Genomic DNA, 11,543 nt, shown 5'->3' on the forward strand with positions numbered 1-11,543 from the left:
GGCCAAAGGACAGTAGCCATGTTCTTATAATCAAGACCACCAGGCCTCCTTCACTAAGATTTTGTATTCAGCTTAGCTAAAATGTAGATTTGAAATTAGCTTTTTCATTTTTTCATTAAATAAAAGCCAACGCAGATTACAAAAAAAAAAAAAAAAAAAAAAAAAAAAAACTGGCTTGTCATCAACAAAGTACTAAAAGTCCTCGCCAAGGAAATATAACCAAAAAGTTAAGGAACAAAAAGTAAAAAAATTTTGAAAAAAAGATGATTTTTCTTTAGAATTAAATAATGATGCTGAAAATCCAAGAAGATCAATAATCACTCCTCTACAGCTAAGATGTACTTAGCAGAGTAATTGTATCACATATAAAAACAATAGCTTTCAAAAAAATCAACAATAGCAAAGAGTTTGTATATAAAAAACAAGAAATCATTTAGTATGACAGATAACTTATTTATATGATCCTACAAAAATTTTTCGAAATAAAGGGGAAGTTTGCTAAGCCTCATTGCATATCAAAATTTGACTCTTAAAAATGTTTAAATCTCTGTGATGTCAAAAGCATAATGAGTAATGTTAAAAAATAAAGAACTGGGGAAACAGTCACATATAAGACAACAAGCAGCTAATTTAAATACAAAATTAAAAAAAAACAATTATATATCGAAAAGAAAAAGACAAACAAGAACAACTTACAACAAAAAAGCAGAATTAGCATAAGCGGGAAAACCAGAGGCTTATGAATACATGAATTAACTACAACTGTGATGACAGTTTATTCTATTCAGTTAGTAAATATTAGGTACTCTCAAAACCCCTTGTGTTGGCCAGCATGTGAGAAAAATGGAAAAGAAGTAATAATAATTTGCTGGTGGGATCATAAATTTTCTAAATATTTAAGAGATAATTTCCTGAAGACCTGGTATGATTTAAATTGCTCATTGCCTACATCCATGAAGAATGCTGGAGGGAAATAAAGATTCAATGCCGCATTGTTTGAAAACCAAATGTGGAAAGAATTCTCCTTAGAAACGGAGGAGAACAGAGTAGAAAATACACATAAATGATAATTCCATAATCCGTATATATACAGATAATATATATTATATATACAGTATATATACTATTCTACTTTTATAATTTTCTGTATAATTTACGTTTCCTAATGTACTTATAAGTAAATATTAATAGTGAAGGTCTTTTATAAAGGTAATTAGCCATATACATAAGTGATAATCTGCAAAATTTAGTAATACATAAGTAAATAAGTAAAATAATCTGCAAATGGAATACTGAATGGCTTAATAAAGCCTCAAGTCCCCAAATCCTCAGGTAAAGAAAAGAAACATGATTTTCCTTTCAAAAAACAAGTTGACAGGTTTAAGAAAATAGGAAGTATATGTTATTACAGTATAGGAAGTAATGTGTGAGAACATCCTGAGAATAAAAATAAAGAAAATATAAGTTAGATTTGCTTAGGAAGTGTGAAGGAAGAAAAGCTCAAGTTGAATTTTAAAAGACATTAATAAAATCCTATCACTCAAGACCAATGATTGTAATGAGAACAAGGCTCCCAATGAAACCTAGGAAACTCTAATTTTCAGGTATACAAAAATAGAAGTAGATACTTCAGAGAAATAAAAGTATTCATTTATCATGTGCCTGGACAGGTGATAGGGCCTTCACACAACTTTCCTAAAAAAATCATGTTCACAGATAGTATCTCATATCAAGATAAAGAAATTTGGCTCAGATGAGTTAAAATGGTCAAATAAGAAACTCCTGACGGCCAGAAACATAAGCCTTTCCTCACTCTGAAATTTCTCTCTTAAGAACTAAACCTCATAAACATTGTAAGAAAATCGCTTCATGGAAAGCAATAAAGAAAGATTCTCAAAAGGATTATAGACACAACAGAGAAATGAAATGAAAATTACAGAATTGGAGGGAATGATGGATGGCATTTGGCAGTGTCACCAAATAGGATAAAGTCAGTATGTGTGAGGTGGTAAAATGGGCGAGAAGCAAGGAACAAGGGCTACTAGCTGAGCTATTTTGAGTGCGCTGTGAGGAAAGAAAATGAGAAGATGCTTATTTAGAAAGAATTATATGGATTTTTCATCTAAGAACATTTTATGGCTATTTAAAAAATGATATTATAGTCTACCAACATCATACTGAAGGTATTTCTTTCACAAATAGTATGATTGTGTATATATATGTACATATATATGAGCAAATTATAGATGAATCATAATGATGGAACTTACAATGGCAATAGACAAAAATCAAGTTGTATATATGAGGAAAAACAATTAGGAAATAAAATATAAAAGATATTATTTCCTGTATAAGAAACAGAGTGCATAGTAATAGATCTAACAGAAGAGGAGCACAGTCCTCCCCCTAGGATCTACGAAATGTGAATAATATTAATTAAAGAAGATCTCAATAAATACGCTATTCCAGGTTCAAGGTTTGGGAAAATCAATCTGGTAAACACATAAATTTTCTCCTAATTAATATATTGATTCAAAACAATCCCAATAAAAATCCCAGCAGGTACCTTAGCAAAACTTCATTAGCTGTTTCTAAAATTTATATGAAAAATAAAGATTCATGGAGAGCCTGTGCAATCTTGCAGAAGTATAAAAAAAAACTGAAGAGCCTTTATTCTCAGGTATAAAGATAAATTATAAATATAAATATGAGAGTATACCATTAGTTCAGAAAGAGACCAGCAAGGGGAATACAATAAGGTGTCCCATCACCTGTCAGTAAAAGTATATCCGCAGTGAGGCAGGGAAGAGTTTGGTTTGGGAGTGGGCCGGTTGGTCAGGCGCTTGCAAAAATGTGAATCTTGAGGGAGCCCCGCGGAGGCGGCGGTGGGCTGGGGCGGCGGCGGGGCAGGTGCAGAGCGTCTCTCCGCACCCAGCTCCTGCCCATCGCCCAGTCCCGCCGAGCCAGCGGCCCAAGCGCCACAGCCCAGGGACATAGCAACACCACGAATGAGGGAGCTCCAACAGCCACCCAGGGACTGAAGCTGGGCTGTCTTCGAACAGGAACCTGGGGCCTCGCATGCGTCCAGCCCCGCACCTGCCCATATTCTTGCGCGGCGCTGTGTGGCCGAGGCCCTCGGACGACTGACTCCCCGTGAGCACAGACAAGGATCCTTCCCAGGGAGTATCTTTACGCACCTCTTAGAATGTATACAACAGCCAACGGAGGATTTAAGCGCAGTCCCAGGTGTGTCTTTCTTTCTTTTTTTCTTTTTGTAATATTTTATTTATTTATTCATGAGAGACACACAGAGAGAGGCAGAGACACAGGCAGAGGGAGGAGCAGGCTCCATGCAGGGAGCCCGATGTGGGACTCGATACAGGGTCTCCAGGGTCACGCCCTGCTGGAGGCGGCGCTAACCCACTGCGCCCCCCCCCCCCCCCCCCGCCCCGCCCCGGGGCTGCCCAACCAGCCGGGTGCTTCCAGCGCAGATTTCCAGCCAGGCACGTGGAGCAACCCCCCCCCCCCCCCCGCACCGCCGCCCCCGCGCCCTCACCGGCTCAGCTGCCCCGTGGAGAAGGGCCCCACGCGGGCAATAGTCTTCGGACAAATGGCGGCCCCAAGGTAAGCATTTCGCTCAAAAGACAAAATGTTTTGTGACTTATTTCGTGGAATTCGTGGAGGAAATTAAAGGAAAACAGAAAACCAGAAGCGAATGGGCCTACCAGAGGCGGCTCCAGAGGGAGCAGCACCACTGCCTGGGGGAGCAGCACCACTGACCAGGGGAGCACCACCACTGCTGAGGGAACAGCACCACTGCCCAAGGGAGCAGCACCACTGCCCTGGGGAGCACCACCACTGCCGAGGGAGCAGCACCACTGCCCTGGGGGAGCAGCACCATTGCCCAAGGGAGCCCCACCACTGCCAGAGGGAGCAGCACCACTGCCGAGGGAGCAGCACCACTGCCCGGGGAGTCGCACCACTGTGGAGGGAGCAGCACCAGTGCCCGAGGGAGTAGCACCACTGCCCGGGCGAGCAGGCTTCAGCTCCTCCCTCAGCTCAGCTCTGACCCGCCAGCGGCCACCTCGGACTCACCGACTCACCGTCTCTCAGACTCTCGGACTAACCCGCCAACCAGAGCCTCGCAGGGAGCTCGCAGCCTCCTCTCCCCTGCACCGTCAAGCCCCAGGCCCAGCGAGCTGCGGACGACTCTGGGCCCAAGTGCCAAGAACAGGTCGTGCTGCCCCGCTCTGGGGGTAGCACTTTAAAAACACTTAAAACTAAAGGAAATGAAACCCATAGCGTGTATGTAGTTGAGATTCTCAGTCCCTGGGTTCTGTCGGGGCTGTGGGGCTCAGGTGTTGAGGAGGAGGAGCCTCATGTTTTGGATGGATAACATATTTCCTATATTGTCTTTTGGACCAGTTTTCGCAATTCTGTTTTTATTTTATTTTATTAGATTTGGTCAGTTAAAAATATAAAATCCGATGTTTATTAAAAAAATTTAGTATCAAAAAAATCACATTTTACCATTTCTGAGTATCACATGGAAAGAATTCGGTTGAAGTGCCTGGCAAACAGAAGGCACCTAATAAATGTTTGTTGATTTTCAAACTGAATGACTTCACCAGATAAAAATGTCTCATGCAACTCTATGTAACTACTTTATAACAATCAAGTATAAATTACTTCACAGATCCTTTCAATAAATAGTATTCATTCCCTAGGACAGTTTATTAACCATTAGCAAAAAATTGCTTTCAAAATACTTTAAGACACCATCAACAGACGCATTTATTCTGTATTTTCAACCCAACGAAACATAATGGAAAAGTGTTTTGAATGAGAGTTCATAAAAAAATCACTTCAATAACCAGGATGACACATACCTAATTAAATCCCCACATTCACAGAAATCAACTCTGGTTGCATTGTACGCTTAAATATGAAAGATATAACAATACTATCTAGAAGAAAATTTATCTTGATTTCTATGATCTTCATGATATTTATGTAAACAAATCTTTTAAACAGGATATAAAGACAAAAAAGATAATTTGACCTACATTAAACAAATTTTATTCATCAAAAGATACTACGAAGAGAGTGAATAGGCAAGTCACTGTTTATCTACAGTTCATGTTACTTGACAAAGAATTCATAGCCAGCATATATCCAGTACCCCTACAAATCAGTAAGAAAGAAACAGCGTATTAGTTGGCTTGGGAAGCTATAAATCCTATATCAAAGTGTCAGCACTGTTGGGTTCTTCTGAAGGCTGTAAGGGAGAAATCCGTTCCCTGTTTCCTCTCTAGATTCTGGTAGTTTGCTAGCAATATTAGTGTTCTAGCTTCTGCTATATTAATTGATCTCCATCTCCACTTGGCAGTCTCCCTCTGTGTGTATACGTCTGTATCCAAATGTTTCTCTTTCTATAAGGACTGGGCATAATGAGTTAAGATCCACCCTTAGCCAGTAGGACCTCATCTTACTTTTTTTTTCTTGCTTATTTCATTATTTTGTTGTTTTTTGTTGTTTATTTATTTATTCATTCATTTACTTATTTACTTATTACCTTTTAAACTATTGTATTTTTAATATGGTTTATTTGAGAGTTGCTCAAATAATTTAGGGAGTAAAAAAAAACAACACATAAATATAAATCATTGAAGTTAGCAAGTAAAATATCCAGAAATATCTTTTGTTGTATATTTTCATAACCATCAGTATTATCATAAATTATGTTCTGACCCATAGCAACTTTTCAAATACCACTGTATCATTATGAATATACTTCCTGAAAAATGGAACCTCAGCTTTAAGAAAATTTTCTTACTAATCTATTTGAATGAAAATTCAAAGTTCCAATATACTTATTACATCCTAAACGCACTGTGTACAACTAGTTTTATTATTTTTAAAGTGCTAACTTTAGTCAGAATTTCCATTGTTTGAGGTAAAAAAGTCTACTCAGATCTGGTTGTACAAATAATGTTACATTATTATGTTACATTTAGCATCAGTTTGGGATTATCATATAATATAACTATAAATTATAACTAACTTAAAAACAGGAATCATATACCTGGAAAAATGTAGTCTTGCTTCTTTCATAGCCTATAACTAACAGTGACTTTTTTCATAATTTGATTATGGGTTTGATTGTGATTATCAGAAGCTTTCTTAACACAATTCTCTACAAATAAATATAAAAAATTCAGAGTTGTCATTTAGGTGAAAACATTGTTCAGTTCAAATTTAACAAAAAAATTGATGAACAAATACTACATTTTATTTAATTTTAGTAATATATGGTATATATATATACCAAAATATATATATTTTAGTAAAATATGGTGTATATATATATATATATATATATATATATATATATAGGAGTAGTGGTTAAAAATCTCTCTTAGTCTTATATTTTTTACCTAAAGTGTTATAAGGAATATAATATATATTTATATAATGAGAAGTATATATATATATGTATATATATATCTTACATATTTATTATATATCCTATATATACTATCATATATATGTGTGTGTATATATATATGATCTCTCTCTATATATACATATATGACATATCTCATATATATATATATCATAGGATATATATCCTTTTTTTTTTAATTTTTTTTATTTATTTATGATAGTCACAGAGAGATAGAGAGAGAGGCAGAGACACAGGCAGAGGGAGAAGCAGGCTCCATGCACTGGGAGCCCGACGTGGGATTCGATCCCGGGTCTCCAGGATCGCGCCCTGGGCCAAAGGCAGGCGCCAAACCACTGCGCCACCCAGGGATCCCATATATCCTTTTTTAAGGTAAAAAAGTGCACTTTTCCAAAATAGGATTCACAAAGTACCATGGCTAACTTATCCTTGTAGAGTTGACTGAATTTTTTCAGGTTCTTGACTACTTCTAAATCTTTGGGCCCAGGGGTTGGGAAAAGGGAAAAACAAAAATTAACCTAAAACAAAACAAAACAAGTTAACTTAAAACATACCCAGTGTTTTTAATTCTCCTACTCCCCAGAGCTACACATCTGTGGCTTATCCTGACAATATGATAACTATAGTTTTGTTTTGTTTTGTTTTGTCAATGACTTGTTCCATGTTCTTTTTATCCTCTGCTGGAAAGCTGGAAAAAAAAAAAAAAGGATTATTTCCTGGGGCAAAGGAAACCTGAAAGTATGCTTTTTCTGAATTCTCTTGGTCTAATTCTGTACTGTATTAATAGAAGTAATTTTCCATTGGCCATGTCTATTGAGCAAAGGAGTATTAAGAACACCGGTGAATTTGTTGGGGCCCTATTTGCTTCCATTTTGTAGCAACATTCTAGTTTGTAGTTAGCAAGTAGAATTATTCACACTGGCCAGTAAAAGTACAATGGCCCTTTTTTCTTGCTATTGGTTTAGTGGTATGAGATGTCAAAAATATTGTAGGTATGAGTCAGTCTCCAAACCACTGGAAATAAGAATCTATTCTAAGGGGAAATCTTTATCCATTGAACTCCAAAACTTCCAAAAACTCCAAACAGATTCAGGATTTGGAAGAAAAAGTATCGTCAGTAGATAATCACTTATAATACTGACAGGGTCCACATTCCTGTCTTCTGCCTGACTCTCGGATTCCTGTAGTCTAGCTAATGAGTAGATGTCACACCTAACCATTAGATGCGGGTCCTATAACTAAGTCTGTAGCATATCATCCATTATTCTATTAAGCCTGCTTTTTCCTTTTCTTTTTTTTTTTTTTTTTAAGATTGTATTTATTTATTCATGAGAGACACACAGAGAAAAGTAGAGACACAGACGGAGGGAGAAGCAGGGTCCATGCAGGGAGCCCAATGTGGGACTTGATCCTGGATCCTGGCATCACGCTCTGAGCCACCCAGGTGTAGCAAGCCTACTTTTTCCAATCGTTTGTTCAGCTAATGAATCCTGTGTTGTGCCCAAGATTGCTAATCTGAGAAACCACCAAGGAGCCGACACTGATGCAAGCCCATGAGGGTTTATTTGCAAGCTTGAGCTTGGGTCCAAGTATACCCGACATAGCGGAGCAGGGACTTGGACCTCGAGGTGGGTTCCAGCTTAGTTTTATGGGCTGGTCTAGGAGACCTCCAGAAGGGGTGGAGGAATTTCTCAAGTTCTGTTTACATTCTGATATGCGGCTTTGAGCTCTGTTCTCATTCTGATATGGGACTTTCTGCCACTGGCTTGGGCTCTGTTCTCATTCGAATATGGGGCTTTTTAGGCGTTAAGCTGTAAGCATGGGGTATTGTCGGACCTGACAGGGTTGGCCCGCGGCTTTAGTTCTATGAATATGGCCCATCAGTGCCAGGCCAGACCAATTCCCCCAGTGTCTGCTCATGCTTGAGGAAATTCCTGCAGCCAATGGTCAATGTCAGTCATTGGGACTGAGGGCATTTGATGGAAATGATATTCATCTTCTAAACTCAGGACAAGCACCTGAATTGGGTGCCCCTCTTTATTTAGGATTTTTGCCCCTTCGGGATGGAAGTGATTTTTGTGCCCCCATCTTGGTGAGCAAACCCTGTCCTAACAACGGGTAGGGGCACTCAGGGATGACCATGAAGGAGTGGGATACCCGGTCCATGCTGAGATCCACAGTCCTTTGGGTAGTCCATGAGTACTGTTTGGTACCCGTGGCCCCTTGCACCCATGAAATCTTGTTTGCCAATTTCCCTTGGGGTTGTAATAAAACCGAATGTTGTGCCCCAGTGTCCACTAGAAATTCAATGGTTGCCCCTCCACTCTGAGAGTAACCCTGAGCTTGGGAAGGTGTGCCAAACCCCGACTCCCCTAGTCATCCAGGTCCTCCATCTTCAAGATCTTGGCAGGGGCCTTAGGTCTTTTGTTAAGACAGTCTTTCACCAGTGGCCCTCTTCTTTGCAATAAGCACATTGGTTTTTGTTCAGCTTAGGGCGCTCCCGACAGGGACCAGGGCCATCCTCCTTACCTGTCCCTGAAGCCAGCTTCTTGAGGTGCCTCCATCTCTCCTGTGGGTCATCCATGGTTGTGGCCAGCAGGATCTTGGCTAGGTTTCAGGTCTGCCGGTCACTTAGTTTGGTTTGTTGTTCCTCCGGGCTTTCTCTATTATTATAGACTCTTTCTGCTACTATTACTAAGTCCTGCAAGCTCTTCTCTCCTAGTCTCTCTACTCTTTGCAATTTCTTTTTAATGTCTGGAGCAGCCTGGTTAACAAAAGCCATGATAATTGTGGCCTTTGTTTCCAGGGCTTCTGGGTTCATAGTGGTGTACTGCCTAAAAGCCTCTATGATTCTCTAAGAAGGCTGCTGGACTCTCATCCTTACCCTGTCTTACACCATATGCCTTGGCCAGATCGGTAGGCTTGTGCGCAGCAGCCTGGAGACCTGCCATTAGAGTCTGGCAGTGGACCCGGAGTCTTTCCTTACCTTCAGCTGAGTTGTGTGCTTTGGGGGGTAAAAATGTTTTTAGCCAAGGAGGGGGATTCTCGATCATGTCCTTCCAGACCAGGATGTAGGGCACCTGGTCAGGGTGGCCGTCCGTTTGTCCCTGAAGATCACGGCCTTAACCTGTAAGATAATAGGTAGGTGGAAAGTTCCTTCTCGGGGCCATCCCATGCCAAAGGTTGGCCATTCTGACATGCAGTAAGTTTGAAATTTCCCTCTCCTTATGTAAACAGTTATGACAGTTAACAAAGACACAGTAACACAGACAAACGTTCCAGTGTGCCGCGGAGACAAAACAGAAAGTAATCCAAAGGGCTGGCAGCCCCCCTCCTTACAGATGAGGACCTCCATCCTCCTTACAGATGAAGGCTCCCGTCCTCCTTACAGATGAGGATCTCAGTTCTCCTTACAAGCAACACAGCCCCATCCAGGTCCCCATGGTGGCAGGCTCGCCACTCGGTGCGACCCAGACGTGCAACAAAGTGCGATGCGCGGTGCCCGGGCGACGACAGAACACCATTGTGGTGAAGGTGCCGGGTCAAGAGGACAGCCACAACGAGGACGGGGAGAGCGGGTCCGAGGCCAGCGACTCCTTTTCCAACTGTGGACAGTCGGGAAGTCAGAACATTGGCAACAACGTCACCCTCATCACCCTCAACTCAGAAGAGGACTACCCCAATGGCACGTGGCTGGGCGACGAGAATAACCCTGAGATGCGGGTGCGCTGTGCCATCATCCCCTCCGACATGCTTCACATCAGCACCAACTGCCGCACAGCTGAGAAGATGGCACTGACGCTGCTTGACTACCTGTTCCACCGGGAGGTGCAGGCTGTGTCCAACCTCTCCGGCCAGGGCAAGCACGGCAAGAAGCAGCTCGACCCCCTCACCATCTATGGGATCCGCTGTCACCTTTTCTATAAATTTGGAATCACGAAGTCTGACTGGTACCGAATCAAACAGAGCATCGACTCCAAGTGTCGGACGGCCTGGCGGCGAAAACAGCGAGGTCAGAGCCTGGCCGTCAAGAGCTTCTCAAGGAGAACGCCGTCGTCGTCCTCGTACAGCACTTCAGAGACCGTGTTGAGCACACCGCCCCCCACCAGTGAGATGCCACAGCCCCCGCCTCAGGCCCTGCACTATGCCCTGGCCAATGCCCAGCAGGTCCAGATCCACCAGATCGGAGAAGACGGACAGGTCCAAGTAGGCCATCTCCACATCGCGCAGGTGCCACAAGGGGAGCAGGTGCAAATCACGCAGGACAGCGAGGGCAATCTACAGATACACCACGTAGGCCAGGATGGGCAGGTGCTGCAGGGGGCCCAGCTGATAGCCGTGGTCTCTTCCGACCCTGCTGCTGCTGGGGTGGACGGCTCGCCTCTCCAGGGTAGTGACATCCAGGTCCAGTATGTCCAGCTGGCACCGGTGACTGACCACACCACTGCGGCTCAGACGGCTGAGACCCTGCAGCCCACCCTGCAGCCTGAAATGCAGCTTGAGCATGGAGCCATCCAGATCCAGTAGGCAGGACGGGCTGCCCACCCACAACAGGACCTAAGACAGCCGCTGCTGCCGTGCTCAGTGCTGGCTCCAGCCAACCACCCTGTTCCACACGCGCCCTGGCCCCACGGCTTTGCACGGAGGTGACCGCACATGTTCTGTTCAAGTGCGTCTGTCCTTGAGGAGGACTCCTGTCCTTCAGGCAGGGGCAAGGGCCATCTCCTCAAGACCCCCGGTCAACGGCCCACCAGCGCATCCACCTAGCCAATGCCGACCCATTACAGACTGGAATTCCTACAGGTAAAAGTACAGTTTAGAGCTCTCAGAAAATATGCACACAAAAGGTGGAGAAAGTTGAGTGCACTCACCACTCGTGAAACTCTCTGGATGGGGTTCTGGGGGTTTCTCAGATCCCCAACGAGCTCCCAAATGTTGTGCCCAAGATTGTGAATCTGAGAAACCATCAAGCAGCCGACACCGATGCAAGCGCACAAGGGTTTATTAGCAAGCTCACTTGGGTCCAAGTATACCTGACACAGTGGAGCAGGGACTTGGACCCCGAGGTGGGTTTCAG

The 11,543-nt window shown here is 42.6% G+C and overlaps 1 pseudogene; it reads left to right on the forward strand.

The window, feature by feature from the left end:
• The first annotated feature begins 9,871 nt into the window (after window positions 1-9,871).
• LOC112917719 (protein BANP pseudogene) lies at window positions 9,872-11,138 on the forward strand (annotated as a pseudogene).
• The last annotated feature ends 405 nt before the right edge of the window (window positions 11,139-11,543 follow it).

The sequence above is a fragment of the Vulpes vulpes genome, chromosome 15, assembly GCF_048418805.1.
Source record: "Vulpes vulpes isolate BD-2025 chromosome 15, VulVul3, whole genome shotgun sequence".
In the NCBI taxonomy this organism is placed as follows: domain Eukaryota; kingdom Metazoa; phylum Chordata; class Mammalia; order Carnivora; family Canidae; genus Vulpes; species Vulpes vulpes.